The sequence below is a fragment of the Sciurus carolinensis genome, chromosome 12 (genome assembly GCF_902686445.1).
Source record: "Sciurus carolinensis chromosome 12, mSciCar1.2, whole genome shotgun sequence".
In the NCBI taxonomy this organism is placed as follows: domain Eukaryota; kingdom Metazoa; phylum Chordata; class Mammalia; order Rodentia; family Sciuridae; genus Sciurus; species Sciurus carolinensis.
The window spans coordinates 59958889-59975681 of record NC_062224.1 but is presented as its reverse complement, the minus strand read 5'-3'; the positions used below and the strand labels follow the sequence as shown (position 1 = coordinate 59975681).

Below are 16793 nucleotides of genomic sequence, written 5' to 3'. Positions count from 1 at the left end.
TTGCTGTTTATTGCAAAATTACTGACTGCTACATTTGTCATATTCTTGAATTGTGTTTCTCCACCTTGAGTTTAATAGGTTTTCCCATAATTCTCCATAAGGAATCATTACCCTGATTTGTTCTCCATATCACATGTGTGTGATAAGCAGAAAAGAAACAGGCAAACCCAGATGTTTAACTTGGAATGAAGCATTTAATTCTTGCTTCCATCCCAGCACTGCTGATATCCTTCCAACCGAAAGACTTCCATTTGCTCTTCAGAGAACCACTTCCTGATGCTGGGCACGGTATGGCATAAGACTTGGGTCCTGCCCTCAGGAGGTCTCACAATGGCAGGACTCAAGTGAAGTAAATTCCTGCCTTTATTTCCCACAGATATTTGATCACCTGTCACATATATGCAAAGGGAAATACAGTGACCGGGGCCTAGCCTTGTCCTTGTTGAGTTTACTGTAAAGCAGATGGAAAACACTGCACAGTAAAATGCAGTGAGGGAGCCCCACTGCTTGTGTTGCTGAGTTCTCCCTACTCTGTGCTGGCCTAATTCAGAAGGCCTCCCACTGTACCATGCATTTTCATTTGTGAGGCAGATTATGGTACCGTTGCCACTTACAGATGAGGAAACAGAGGCACAAAGTACCCAATGTCTTACACCTGGTGAGTGACAGGGCTAGCATATGAACCTCAGTGACAGAGATCTGACTGAAGAATCTGTGCTCCACCTCTGGGCCATTGAAGATAATTCTGTTCTCTATGAGTGTTTGTGTGCCTCCCCCTCCCTGCCAAACAAACAAACAAAAGAACCTTAAGAACATTTAAATAGTAAGCACTGAAATTTCAGGCAGTCTGACTGCCAGGGCAAGGGACTGGATCTGGATTTGGAGAACCCAGGGTTTTTGTTTTAAATCTGCTTTGTGATGCCCTAGTAGTTTCTTAGGACTTCTATAACAAAACACTACAAACTGGGTGCCTGAAATAAACCCAAATTGATGATTTTTCACAGTTCTGGATAGGAGTGTGAAATGAGGGAGGTACTGGCAGGAATCTGTTCCAGCCCTCTGTCCACCTTTGGAGACAGGGACAGTCATTGGCATCACTCTGATCTCTGTGTCTGTCTTCATCTGGAATTCTCCTTGTGTCTGTCTTCAGGTTGCTGCCTTCTTGTAAGGACATCAGTCATACTGGCTTAGGGGCCCACTCTATTCCAATATAACCTTATCTTAACTAATTACATCTACAATAACCCTATTTCCAAGTGAAGGATAGGGGAATTTGATTTCGACATGTCTTTTCTCCGGGACTTCATTCAACCCATAACAGAGCCATTAGAGAGGATAAGACATCTTTCTTCACCCTTATTCCATTCCCATTATTTTACTGTAGAAGAGATTCACAAATCTCTGTTGCCACTGACCTCCTTTAGCATTTGAGTTGCATGTTCCTTCCTTCAAGAGTTTCTGTAGGTAGTGGTGAGTCGTCCAGATTTCCTTCAGAAAGAAAAGAAAGAAGCTGAGTCTGTTCTTTTCACTGAATGTGAGTAAGAAGTGGGAGTCTCCTGACTAGAAGCAGGCGGGAGAGGGTGGCACAGGTAGCAGTGCTGAAGAAGTGATCTGTCTCATCACAAGAGACCAGCCAAACCCTAAAACACCCACCTGAAGCTTCCTTCAGGGAAGTGGGACAGTGAGGAAGCTTTTGAAATAGTTCTTGCTCCCTGCCTTCTTCACCCCTTATTTTTTTCCAGTAAAGATGTCTCCTTTCTACTCCTGAGGTAGAAAGACACACTCCATAAAAATGGCTCTTTAAGTCTGGAGACACAAAGAATACCTTGAGAATCAAATCAGCTCTATAAATGACGAAAATGATAAAGAGCAACTGGAGTACTTATTTTTTATAGGACTATTTGGTTGAATTTTAGTTTATTGCAATTGTGGTTAATCTCTACTTATATTTAATTGCCTGCAGACATTAGGCAAACATTTTCGAGCACCTTCTATTATGTCGGGTCTATGAGAGGAATGACGATGGGTAAATCATGATTTTTTGCCTAGAGGAGCTTATAAATTAGAAGGGGAGAGAAGATGCATAAATAACAGGACCAGGAATGGGTCAGGAAACTTAGAAAGTTACTACATTGCTCTGGATGTTCAGACTTAAAAGAGTTTGTTTTGTTACTCATTCTACCAGTATTCACTGAGCTCCTACAGGGAACCAGCCACCCTGCTACATAAAGATTGTAAATGGCAGTGTGACATGCAGGGACTCTGGCATGAGACTGTCTAGGCTTGCCCTGGCTAGGTAGTACTGGCTGTGTGACCTGAGGGAGGTACTTTACCTCTGTGGCCTCACATCTTCCTCATCTATGTAATGGGGAGAGCATTAATATCTACCATACAACACCCACACATGAACACTAACATATAGATTGAGAGATTGTGTACATGTATGTGCTTACCAGCCAAGGACACTATAAAATTAGTATGTTGCCTGCCTTTCTGGAACTTCCCTTTGGAGATGTTAGTAGCAGATCAGCAATTAAAACACTGAGACATTACTACAAATTGCTATAACTGCAGGGCAAATAAAAGATTATCTTGCAATGGAAAAATAATTAAAGGGGGAGTCTACTTTAAATTTTGTTTTCAGGGTTGGGCTCCCTCCAGAGGTGATATTTAAACTGTGCCATGAGGGAGCAAGTCTAGAGACAAGAAGGAAGTGTGGGGTGGCTGTTGGGTAGTAGACAGAGGCAAGATCAAGCAGAGCCTTGTAGGCTGTTTGTAGGAGTTCAGATTTTATTCCAAAGCAGTGGGAAATACAGGTGTGACTGAATGTAATTGACATGTTTTCAAAAAGATGATTCTGATTCTATGTAGAGAATTGATCTGAGGGACCGAGAATGGGAAAAAAGTCTGAGACTGTTATGGTAGCTCAGGACAGAAGGCTTTCACTAGGAGGTTGGCATGGGAGGTGGAAAGAAAGAGATTCAAGTGGGGCATGATCGTGTGTGCCTATAATCCCAGCTACTGGCGCAGCAGGATCACTTGAGTCTAGGAGTTAGAAGACCAACCTGGGCAACACAGATCCTGTCTCAAAAAAAAATAGTGGGCTCAGTGGTGCCTGCCTGTAATCTCAGTGGCTCAGGAGGCTGAGACGTGAAGATCGCGAGTTCAGAGCTAGCTTCAGCAATGGCAAAGTGCTAAGCAACTCAGTGAGACCCTGTCTCTAAAATAAAATACAAAGTAGGGCTTGGGATGTGGCTCAGTGGTCAGGTGCTCCTAAGTTCAATCCCTAGTACCAAAAATAAAAACAACAACAACAACAACAACAAAAGGAATCAATTCAAGGTACATTCTTGGGGTAGAATTGTCACAATTCTCATGGACAAAATGTTACAGGTTAGACAGAAAAAGAGGAAGGTTCCAAAATATCTCTCAGGTTTCTGGCCTGAGCATTCAGGTTGATGAGGTAGGAGGGAGGGAGGAATAGGTTTGGGGGCAGAACTTAGTTATGTTAAATTTGAAAAATATGATTTAAAAAGAGATTTATGCTCATTGTAAAATAATCTCATGTAGGCTCAGAACTGTACATTCACAGTGGGAAGGATGATTCCAAGAGATGTGGGCAAGAGGAGAGATGGTGCCTGAACCCGTAGCAGCATCTTTTAGTAAAAAGGTCTGAAGAAAGGCATGATTTGAGTTTGGAACTTGATTGAAACTATTTAGATCTATAAGTGCTGGTGTTAATGATGATGATTTTGTTAAAATGTCAAGGACTGTTTTATAGAAAGACTCTCAACTAAGAAAATATACATGTTTTCTCTGTGATCCATAAAAAGAAAAAATAAAAAGTGCAGTGGGGGAGTCCTTTAAGTAGAGCTCCTTATTCAGATCAAAGATGTCACTGAGAGAAGTGTTCCTTAGCCAAAGTTAACTGCATTTGGGGTGGCCTATCCTACTTGAACAGTATCTGGTTACATGAGTAGCTGACGGATGGACTGTAACTCTTTTCACTGAAAAATAAGTCTCTGATATGTTTCTTCTCTTTCTCTTGTCGCCACAAAGTGGACAGTCATCGATCCTCTCTCTTCCCCTTCCACAGGCCACAATATGCTACCTATTTCTCCTTGGTTGTATTTGGATAAAATGCTTACGAAACAGGAAAGGTTTATGTCTATACCTTGCAGATACCTGGTATGTAGTTGGTGCTTAATAAATACTTGCAGATTGACCAAGTACCCTGTGCACAACATTATATGACCTCCTGAAATTCCTTCTAGAGCTGTATCTACAAACATTCCTGTTATATCCTCAAAAATACACCCAGTAAAAGCAAAAAATATTATGGTATTTTATCCAAATAATGCATCCTGCAATAGGTGTATGCTTAAGCTCTTTCTGCTACATTGAAGATTTTGTTTTGTTTTTCTCCAGAACCATCCATATTTCATTACTTTTCCTTTCTGTAACTAAAGGCAGCTGTGGAGTCTGTGGCCATGGAGTCATTCACCTGTGTGAAAGCATAGATGCTTTGCATGATAAATGGGACAGTAATTATGGTGGCAGCAGCAATGGAATCATCATTTATCTATTGAGTATCTACTTAATGCCAGCCATTGTGATGGGTTGTAGTACACTCCACTGGTAAAGGTAAGACCAGACTCCTATAACAAAAGGTGGAACCATAATTCAGCAGCTCTAGAGGAGACAGACATTTCTTTCTTTGCCAATAGTTCAATGTATGTGCCAGGTAGGTGGATGGCTCCCCTTCATTCCTGTTAGTCAGGGCCCAGGTTTTTTCCATAATGTTTCTTCACCATCCCTTACAGACTTACCTTCAAGGACTCCATCCACTGAGAAGAGAACAAGCACAGAGGGGCTAGCCCAAAGTCCAAGGAATAGACCCAGGAGTAGTTTCCAGTGCTCTTGTTACTAGAGTCCTAGACCAGAGGCTGGGACTGACTCTGGGGAGTCACAACAGACCGGATCCTGAAACTTGCCCCAAAAACCAAACAGAAAAGGTGATAATGAAAAGCAGGAAAGGAATTTATTCAGTATAGACATAAGAGGAAAGTAAGGGAGACCAAGTGTCTTCAGCCTGGTTGTCAGGGGTATCAACAAGACCTACAGGTTTAAAAAGGGAAGGAACAGAAGCAGAAGCCAAGAAACCTGCATAGTTAAGCAGTCGTTGTCAAACTGTGGTCCCATTGGTCATTACCTCAGTTCTGGTTTCGTGAGGTTCTGCTGGCTCCAGGGAAGTCTTTGCCACTTGAGGGGACAGTTCAGTTACCTTCATGAGCTGACTGCTTCTGCTTAGGGGGGCAACCTCAGTACCCATCATGGGCTAATTGTCCCTGGCATTGTAAGAGTGATCTTCCTACAACACTTCCTGTTCTTGAAATCTTGAAAATATCTTAGTTACTCTTAGTGTCTTCAGTCTTGAAGGGTTATGGGAGAGACTAGGTAAATTTAGCACTAATCAACCATGTATTACCAGTTTTAGGCAGACACTCCCTGAGTGATTAACACATCTGTATGCAGAGTTGAGCTGCAACAGATACAAAATGAAGGCAGAGATGTCAAGCTTTTATGCTACTTTTGGTTACCCACCAGACAGCTATAGGCTCAAGTGAAGAGTCAGTGCTTATAACAAAAGCAGCCTGTAAGTCCTTAGTCCTTATTATACTCTCAGAGTTTGTGGAAGAGAATTCATTCATGGTCATGCTTGATTCCAGGGGTTGGGAAGATGCCCAGATATGTTTCAGGCCTATGCCCTAGGAGCAGGGACAAACATGGGTTGGTAAAGAGCTAGTGATCTGGTCTGGGTTTGTGGTAGAGCACTTGCCTAGCACATGTGAGGCACTAGCATAAAAATAAATAAAATAAAGGTATTATATCTATCTACAACCAAAAAATATATTTAAAAAAAAAGAGCTAGTGATCTCTGCCCCTTCTTGCAATGTAGTCCTTATTCTACACATTTTGTAAATGAGGAATTTGAACTTTGAGGAGTTGTCCTAGATCATCAGGTTGTATGTAAGTGGGTGGGTACAGGTTCTAACCCTGTTGTGTCTAATTCCAAAATCTGTGCTCTTTCACCACCACAATGCCATTAAACACTGTCGTTGTCATAGAGTCTGTTAAAAATTTCCAGTGCAACTTTGCATACATTAACTTGCTTATGGCTTCGGTAGCAGGTGTCCAACCACCAAACTGGACTTTCCTAGCCAGTTCAGGGCATTTATGACCTAGTAAAAAGATGAACATTTTATGCAGTGCTAATGAATCAAAATTGGTTTCCTTTCTTGGTTCTCTCAATAGATAGAGGTGAGAAGAAGAAAATAATCTGGTATTAGGGACTTAATGAGACATACCAGGGCATAGCCTGGGTCAGATATATTCAGATCAGTGCCCTCTGTACACCTGGTATGGTTATAGAGGAATCTCTTTTATTTAGCCATTTACCAGATATATGACTTTGGACAAGTTTCTTAATCTTCCTAAGCCTAAGACTGTTCATCTCTAAAGTAGGTCTGACTAAACCTTCTTCCCAGCATTGTTTCAAGCATTAGTGGTCAGGTAAGTAAAGTGCCCACCACGAAGTAGCATCTAGTTAAATGGTAGGGTTATTAAAAGACAAAAATAATCCCAGCAACCATGAATTGTGCCTGCTACACACCAAGCACCAAGGTGGGCTCTGGAGAGTCAGTTATGAAAGATAGAGTCCTTGAGAGCCTCAAAGATATTTTTAGTTAGAATGACAACTGATACTCAGGTTCCCTCAGGAGGAATAACCCAGTCTAATCAAACCAGAGCGTGTGCTCTGTTAATAGATAGTGTAAACTGGAATGGGACAGAGCCAGCTCGGGTGCAACGAGGTATTCAAATGAAACACTGACGTTTTTATATGTTGTTTTAATAGTCCTTATGATAAATGTCAACAAAATAATACTTTTTAGAGACACTTGGTTTTTACACACACTTTGAGAGGTAATAAAATCTCCCATTAATGCTAATAGCATTCTGACAGAGTGAAGACTTAGTGGTGTGACAAAGAGTGAGGCACCTTGCTCTTTTCTTAATGTACTCTGAATTTCAAAATAACACAAAGGAATGCTCTCAGTATTTATTCAGGGATTTGTGTGCACATTTAATAGATACCATTTATCTTTAGTAAAGGGAATCTATATTCCTGGTGTCTTTTTTCCCCCTCAGTTAGTTTGGATTTTCTCAAACCCCTTTGCCCTTTGAAGGGCTGTGCACTATTAAGTAAATGAACAGAGTGTAGTTCTGAGTTTGTGCTGACTGATTTACAACAGGATGGAAAAGGCAGTACAGAAACAGGGTCAGACAAAGAACCAGCTATGAGCTCAGCTGACTCCAGCAAGGGAGGCTTTGCTTGGTGGCTTTTTCCCCTCTAGTAGAGAGAAGTCTTGGCTGAGGTCTCGAAGCATGTGTCCTATAAGCTGGCAGAACATTGTCATCATTATTATTGTCAGTGGAAATTGTGCAACTGTCATGATTAATACTGGCTGTTTTTGTTATGTTCTGTCTGCTGAGTAATCATTAATTAGATTATTATATTTCTCACAACAATCCTGTGTTAATTTTAATTGATACCAGGCTCTCAATTTCTTAGTTTAAATAAGAAACCTAGCTGTTACTCTTATTTTATTTTGTCTCTCCTCCTACTTCAAGAGAATTCACAAGTTCTTGTGTTTTGGGAGAAAAATAGATCAGTTTAAACAATACCAGGGCAATACATTATTAACTTAAAAAAATTAGAATTACACACTTTTTAGAGATTTCTTTTATAGGACACAGCAGCAGTCCCTAACATCTGGAATTCTCACAGTCTTATGGTATTATCAGGAATGGGAAGAAGGAACTCTTCCTCCTAAGTCAGTGGAACTAAGCCTCCACTGGTGAATAGTAAGGAAAAAAAAAAAAAAAGAGCTAGATCCAAGAAGGCTGAAATTCACAACATAGGAAAGACATGGGCAGCATGGAATTGTGAAATGAAATATGCAAAGTGTGTTTGTTTTGTATCTGCAGTCTATGCTTCTGACATATGTATCATTAGATTTGTTTTATAGGAGAGAAATTGTTTCAAAAGGGTTGAATAACCTGGTCCAAGGTCATGAGATCAAAAGGCCTGCAGAGCCAGGCTATAGCCCACATGTATCTGACTTTTAAGTTCATATGCCCCGATTTGCCTCATGCTGTTATTTACATAAAATGTTTGGGAGCAAAAATTTGTCCTTGAACTTCCTTCACCCCCTGCCTGGGATGGTGTCCTTATTCAATGTAAGGTCAGTTGTGCATCTCTTTGTTGAAATGAAAAGTTCTAATCATTCCTTCTTTGAAAAAAGAAAGTTTGGCCTTAAAGGATGATTGTCATTTCAGTAGTCTGATCAAGGGCATTTCTAGTGGACACAGTATAGGCAGAGACACAGAGCCGAGGACTCACAGCTGTGGGGAGGATTAAAGTGCTCAGAACTGTGGCCCAAGAGCGTTCCTAAAGCAGCATAGAGATGGAAACAGCAGTAAACCCTGGGATCTGTCAGGTAGTGGAGAAACCTAGATTGTCGTACATTTGGTTCAAGAGCCATTAACTTTGTCACAGATATTTCTCAGGGCACTGAATATATATATATATATATATACCATTCTGGTGAAGGATGCAAGGTTTGGGGAAGTTAAGGAGCACCCTCGACCATAAGCTCGTAGCTCAAAAATTAAAGAGTGACTAAAAGTGATGAGTAAACAGTGGAAATATGGGAAGATTAGTTTTGTAGTTGTCTGCATTTTATGTAGCCCACCATTCCACTGAGACCCGACTTCTCCTTTGGCTGTTTGGGTAACTCAATCACAAATGGAACTGTTTCTGGGCATGATCCATCTACTTTGTGTTTTAACGCACTGCCTTTACCCCACTGTTTGGTTTTGATCTGTTACTTTAAGAAGAAATTCTTGTGTTATACCTGCCCCCTGATCTCAGGGTCCCAGGAAGTCTGTGTCACACAGGTTTTCAGGAACCATCCAACACTTCCATAAATGTCCTCCTGCTTTTGGCTTTTCTAAGATGGCTTGTTTAGATTCACTACACAGATATTGATCACCAGCTATGTGCCTAGAATTGTTTTAGGAGTTGATAGAGAAAGTCTAATATACAAATAAGCATTGGGAATATTAAACTTTCCAACTTAGTCATCTGGTAACTTGTCTATAGCTTTAAAAACAAAAAAAGACTCTTGCGGAAATATTTAGTCAAGTTTGAAATGGCTGCCTTCTTACCAAACAGTGGAATATATTATTAAGTTATATAAATAGAGACAATATAGCACTAGAAAACTATATATGAGTAAGAATTATGGTAGAATAAGGGCCTTTCTGTTTCTTTCTCTAAAAATTGTTCATCAACCTAGGATGGCAAGGAGAATGAGGAGTAGGAACACAGTCCTACTTTTGACGATACCAAGAGTCATCTATAGCATTAATCCCCAACAATAAAAGAAAAAGCAGTTGGAGGTTTAAAATATCAGGGAAGAGCTAGGTGAGCACTCTGTGCCTGCAGGCAGGCTTCTATGGAAGCAAGCTCTTCCTGCAGAACTCTGGAAAGGCTGACACTAATGAACCTAGGTGCTAAGAAGGATGGGGTGATGTATGGAACTTAAAGCAAAGGAGTGTTCAGAAGACTGCATAAAGCCCTTTCCTAAAACCAGGGGTGATGCTCCCTCACCTGCAGAGTAAGGGTTTCTGAGAGAGGCCCCAGGCCCCAGCACAGCAGAGGTTGGAAATGAGGAAGAAATAGTGATTACATCTGAGAGTGTCTCCTAGAAGGCCAGACTTTAGCATCTAGGGTTATGCTCTGCATTGACTAAAACAGTTTGGTGCCTACAAAAGAGATTGGAAGGAAATGCTCCATAATTTTTAGTCACAATAGGACATCTGTTGATGTTCTTCACATTCTATTTAATGCATGTATATTCTGTCCATGCTAGCAAATAATAAAATAATACAGAAAAATAATAATTGTGATAAAGAAGAAGATTGATATGCTCCCGAAAAATCAACCTGATTTTTAAAAAAATTAATAGACCTTATATTTTAGAGCAGTTTTAGATTCAAAGCAAAACTGTGCTGAAAGTACAGTTATTTGCTGCGCGTTTACCCCTTCACCATTATCTCATCCCACACCATAGTAGCATGTTTGTAATGGTGGATTAACCTACCTTGATGCATGGTTGTCATCAACATTATCATCATGGACCCCAAGTCCATACTTTACATTAGGGTTCACTTTTGGTGTTGTACATTCTCTGTGCTCTGCCCACTCAACCCTCCCTATTCCCCTATCTGTCAACCAGGGATCTTTGTATTGTCTTCAGAGTTCTTACAGGATGTCATATAGTTTAAATCATATAGTATAAAGCCTTCTCAGATTGACTTCTTTCACTTAATAATATGCATTTAAGTTTTCTCCATACCTTTTCATGGCTTGAAACTTCATTTCCTTTCAGTGATGAATAATTTTCCACTATCTAGATGTACCACAGTTTATTCATTCACCTACTGAAGAGCATCTTGGTTGTTTGCAAGTGTTGACAATTTTTTTTTCCTTTTGTTTTGTTCTTATTTGCAGGACTGGGGATTGAAACCAAGGGCACTCTACCACTGAGATACATCCCCAGCCCTTTTCTTATTTTTCATTTTGAGACAAGGTCTTGCTAAGTTGCTGAGGCAGCCCTTACCATCCTCCTGCTTCAGCCTCCCAAGTGGTTGGGATTAAAGATGTACATCACTACACCCAGTATAAATTTTGGAATCTTGAATAAAGCTGCAATTTATGTGATTCCATTTTCTCTCCTTTCTTAACATATCAGCTGTATTTATTTTACTTTTTTTAGTGTTTTACTTATAGTTGGCAATACCTACTTATAACTACTCCAGTCCAGTTTCAAATAACATTAAACTTTTTTTTTTTTTTTTGTACCAGGGATTGAACCCAGGAATGCTTAGCTACTAAGCCACATCCCCAGCCCTTTTTATGTTTTATTTGGAGACAGGGTCTCACTAAGTTGATAAGGGTCTTGCTAAGTTGCTGAGGCTGGCTTTGAACTTGCAATGTTCCTGTATCAGCCTCCCCAGCTGCTGGGATTACAGGCATGTATCGCTACGCTCGGCAACATTAAACTTTTTTATGGGTAGTATGAATACCTTATAATGACAAATGTTCCCAACTCCTCCCTCATGCCCCTATATTATTGCTAACATTCATTTCACTTATACATATGCATAAATATGTATGCATAAATAATCTGTTGCTTTTATGGTTTCGAACAAATTTTTGTGTTAGATCTATTAAGAATAAGAAAAAAGTTTCTATTTGATCTCCACTTTTTCCTTCTGTTGTGTACTTCCTTTATTTGTATATACCCAAGTGTCTATCCTATATTTCTTTCCTTCTCTCTGAATAACTTCTTTTAACATTGCTTGCAAGGTATTTGTACTGGCAACAAAGTCTATTGATTTGTTTTTGTCCATGCTTGTCTTTATTTCTTCTTCACTTTTGAAGGCTAATTTTGCAAGGTTCAGAATTCTTGGTTGGTAGATTTTTTTTTCTCTCTCTCTCTCAAATCTTTAAATATTTCACTCCTCTGTCATCCTGCTTGTGTGGTTCTGAGAAGTCGTCACAGGTCCTCTATAGTAACTTTTTTCTCACTTCCTCTAAATTATTTTAAGATTTTTCATTTATCTTTGATTTTCTGAATTTTAAATATATGCTTAATGTACTTTTTCTGACATCCTGCCTGGTGTTTTCTAAAGTTTGTTGCATCTGATTTGGTGTCTGACATTAATCTGGAGGAAATTCTTAGTCATTATTATTTCACATATTTATTCTGTTCCTTTCTCTCTCATCTTTTTTCTGGTATCTCCACAGCATGTATGTTATACCTTTTATAGTTGTCTATAGTTCTTGAATATTTTGCTCTGTTTATTTCAGTCTTTGTTCTCTTTGGCTCTCCCATTTTAAAGTTTCTCTTGTCATATATTTAAACTCAGAGATTCATTCCTCTGCTCTGTCTAGTCTTCTAAATAAGCTCATCGAAGGCATTTTTCATTTCTGTTATAGTGTTTTTGATCTCTCACATTTCTTTTTTATTTTTAGAATCTTCATTTTTCTGTTTAAATTCCATTTTTCTTAGATATCGTCTACGTTTTTCATTAAAGCCCTTAGCCTATTAATCAGTTTTTTTAAAAAAATTATGGTCTGATAATTCCAACATTCCTGCCATATCTGAATATGATTCTGATGCTTGTTCAGTATCTTTAAACTGTGGTTTTTGCTTTTCAGTATGCCTTGTAATTCTATGTTGATAGGCAGACCTCCTGAAATACTGGGTAGAAGGAACTGCTATGAATGGGCCTTTACTGATGTGGTGATAAAGCGTGGGGTGTGAAGAAGCATTGCGTGGTACTATGACTAGGTCTTGACCTTTCAGTGAGCTAGTGTCCTGGACTGTGAACCTCATTGGTGTGTCTTAGTTTTTACCTCCTTGGGTGGTTCAGCATGGTTGGAGGGGGCTGAGCTTGGTAGTTCCCCTAACTCCAGCAGAGTAGGCTTTGGTTAAACAGTTTCTCCTGAGGTCAGGACTTATTAATAACAGGATGAATGTGCTGGCATTTTTCAAAATTATACCTTTCCCCTCCACCTCTGTGAAGCAGAGGGGATTTTTCTTCAATATTAGTCTGAGAACCTAACAGAACTCTTGGTTATAAAACTCACAAAAATGTGTTATGTTCTCTGGAGTTTTCAACTCAGAGACTTGTCCACATTAAGCCTCCAACAATTTGTCAGTTATAGTTTAGGTTTTCCTATCCTGGTACCGGTTCCTGTGGAGGTTTCTGTCACTCCATTTTTGGCGGGCAGCAGTTTTTCCTGTGACGTTCTGTCTCTGATAGATCTTAAGAAGAGTTATTGATTTTCCAGTTTGTTCAGCTTTTTGTGTGTTGTTAGGGTTGAGTAATGACTTCTAAGCTCCTTACATGCCAGTCTGGAAGCCAGAAGTCTCATCCTGTTTGTAAAACAGGACCTTGAACATTTTTATTTTTCTTAACACAATGCTACCAACAGAAACTATGTGGCAATCCAGTGGTTTCTAGTCTTGTAAGAACTTATAAAGAAGAACTTCATGTCCTACCCAATAAAAGTTCCTTGGTTCTTTTACAGTTCATGTAAAATTCATATTTCTGGCAAAATAAAAAACCATTGCCTGCCTGTCTTTCTTTATTCCTTCCTTCCTTCCTTCCTTTCTTTCTTCCTTTCTTCCTCCCCCCTCCTTTTTTGGTTACCTGTTTAATGTATCATACCAGAAATAAGCTCATGAGAGGCATTATCAGGGATACTGTGTGTTTTTTTTCCCTATATGGATAGTTCTAGAAATTTAGTGAAACACAGAGATGATTGGTTTTGCAGCTATTGAGGTCAAACCGTGGCTCAAGATTTTGTGTCCCTGTTTTCTCTTTACTAATTAATATGACCAATACGCAGGGTTATGTTTCTCTTTCTCTTCCACCTCATCTGGCTGACATGTTGATAGGAGCTTGGCCAGGCTGCCTGGCAATGGGACCTAAAGCCATATGGTTTGTTCAGTTGGAAGAGATGTTTGGGGATGAAATAACCATGTGGACAACAATGAACAAAGTTTTCAATTACAGAGGCATTGACCTTTAGGAGGAGCTTAGTGATTATCTAGACCTTGTCCTTAATTCCTAATTTTAGGCTGAATACTAGCAAAATTCTATTTCTGATCAGAGGATTCTCTAATCATTTCATGTTTAGTAATTTTGCAAGATAAATGATAAAATAAGATGAGGAATACCTGAATCAGTGAGTCCCAAGGGTAGAGGAAAAACAAAGAAATGAGGTTTGTTATTTGCAGTCTTTGGAGCTCATCATGAAGTCAGTGGTAGTTAAACTTTTTTTTTTTTTTCCCCTCTCAATTTAATACCAACCCTTTCTTCAGCCAAATGGTGGGAAACCTCATATGCAAAGCAGATGGGAAAAAGTAACTGGCCCATGTGGGGAGCTATGCGGTGGGAGTGGACTCTAAAGTTAGGCTCTCTGGGTGCTATGGGCCTCATTTGCAAAGTAAGGATAACCATTGTAACTACCCGTTATGGCTTGAATATGGTTTGCATTCACCAAGGGTCCCCTGTGACTTAAGACTTGGTCTTCAGGGGGATGCTTTGGAAGGTGGTAGGACTCTTTGGTGGTTCTTCAGAGAATTGTCATCAAAGCCCGAGTTTGGCTCCTCTCATCTCACTGTGACCCTGCTTCACTGCACATACACTCTGCTGTCTACCATCTCCCAAAGTCAAAGCCTGTGTCATATCATTTGGACTTTCAGGCTCCACAACTGAACTAAATAAACCTCCTTTTCTTCAGAAGTTGTCCACATCATATACTTCATTACAATAAGGAAAAGTTAATGTACTACCTTATAGGGTTGCTGTGAAAATCAAGGAGACGATGCCCAGCTACAGTAAACATGTAATCCATACATTCTTTCATTTATTCATTCAAAAACTTTCATCAAGCAACTTTCTAAATTCTAGGCCCTGTTTTGAGCATAGGGCTGTGACATTAAACAAAACAGAAATTCCAGCTTTCATGGAACCTACATTCTCATAATAAATGTTAATTATAGTAAAGTGTGTTTAGGAGAAATATGTTCCCTATTACTAATACTTCCTTTGTCTCTTTGGCTCCCAGGGTTCCTGAGAGTTGAGTGTGAAAACCACCACACTAGGTCATACATGCATCTTAACATCCAGGACATTTTTCAGATTAGAAAAAAAATGGAATTATATGAGAATATTTACATTTTCCATTACCAACCTAAACTCTTCTAGAAATGACAGGTAGGAGGCAAGGGTAATTCCTGTGTTTGGACTCCAGTTTGGAGAGCTAATTAGTGACCACCTTGATTGCTTACACCTCTTGTGTCCTGCAAAGTACCTTATGCAAACACAGAATTTAGGGTGAAAGAGTGAGAAGGAAATTGGGATCCGAACTGCTGACAAGGTAAAATGTGTTCTTTAAAAGACTTAATCCCCCTAAAAGATGAAGTTATGACCCAGTTACCTTCTTAGACTAATGTGAGTGAAGTGGAAACCTTAAGAAACTGTTCAATTGAAAATTATGTTCCTAGCAATCAGGCCTGACTGTCTTTATATCAGAAGAGTGTGTGTGCATAGCTCTGCTGAGAGGGGTGCAAGAGGAACATCTTTGTTGTAGTGTCTGGGAATTAAGAGTAGATAATAAAATCTGTTTAAGGATTTGTATGTGTGGTGCTGGGGATCAAACCCATGGCTTCACACTTGCTATGCCACTGAGATGCACCCAAGCCCTGTTTTAGGATTACCTTCCATTGTTTTTCAGAGACCCACAAGCATTTAAACATTATCTAACTCTGTATTTCCTTTGGAATTTTTAAAGGCAACTAGTAGAATTCTAACAAATTGAGTTGGTTTTAGAGGTAGGTGGTTAGATTTTTTTAATTGCTGCTCTTTTGAGGGGCTGCATACTACACAGGAGACCTTGGGCATTTAGAACAGGTCCTAAGACAGGTATGAATTTTGAAATGTAAAAATGCCTAATTTTTCTTTCCTTTCTTCTTGAAAATGTGAAGTATAACTGGAAATATTTAGTAACTCCTCCAGATAGAAATGATTCTGTATATTCAGGATTAAAGTAATTTGTAAAGCTAATTTCTACCTGGTTTTTTTTTTTTTTTAAATAGATTCTTTTTATCACTAGCACTATCATTTCATTTTCATGTCAGGATCGTTTTCATATCAACATCATTTTCATGTCAACCAGAAAATGTTTTTGTCACTTTAGCCAAGTTTCTGCTTTCATAACAAAGAGCCAAGAATAACAAAGCCATGTGATTTGCAGGCATTAGTTAATAGACTTTTTTTTCCTTTAGACATTACCCACACAATGAGGGGAATTCAAATATGTTTCTTAATAAAATAATAAGCGATTATATTATTATAGACCTTCAGCATCAACATCAGATATGCAAGAGCTAGATTTATGAATACTAAGCAAGTAGTTTAGTTCACTGATTAAATTTTGTAAGTCAATACTGATTTCCCTGTGGACTCAGATTTTACCTGCATTATTTTGTTCATTAATTTTTTAAATAAATTTCCCTGTCCAGGCGACTCATATGGAAAGTATATTTACTCTTTATTTTTTTTCCTTCTCTGTGCATATGCTCTGTTGTTTAGAGAAGAAGCCACTGGACAGGGAGGCCATTGTTGGTGAAAGTCAGGCTGCAGGGGCTTTTCAGCCTCTGCAAATGATGAGGAAACAAACAAGATACTTTTATTAGACTTGGTGTTGGAAGGTGTTTTAGAAACCATCTCATTGGTGACCTCCTCCCAGCTCTCCTTCCACCTTTTATTTTATAAAAAGGGAAACTGAGATGAACTGCCTTATCTCCCAAAGTCACACAACAGAGTCAGGACTAAAACCCTATTTTCTGATTCTGTGTCTGTTATTATTATTGTATTATGCCAATTTCTGAGATATTAATTCATCTACTTTAGAAAACCTTGATTTGGGCAGTCTGGAACCATAGAATGCAGAACTAGAATGAACATTATGGGTCCTGTAGTGCTCCTCCTCAGGGTGAGATTTCCTTTAACGTTTCAGGCAGATTTTTATCTAGCCTCTGCTTAAACACTGCTTCATGAGACAGCCCGCTCAAGACTGTCTCAAA

General features: G+C 39.2%; 1 protein-coding gene across 1 annotated transcript in view; it reads left to right on the top strand.

The window, feature by feature from the left end:
- Smyd3 (SET and MYND domain containing 3) overlaps positions 1–16793 on the top strand; it is a 734617-nt gene that overhangs the window by 541207 nt on the left and 176617 nt on the right. The gene's annotated exons all lie outside the window — the stretch shown is intronic.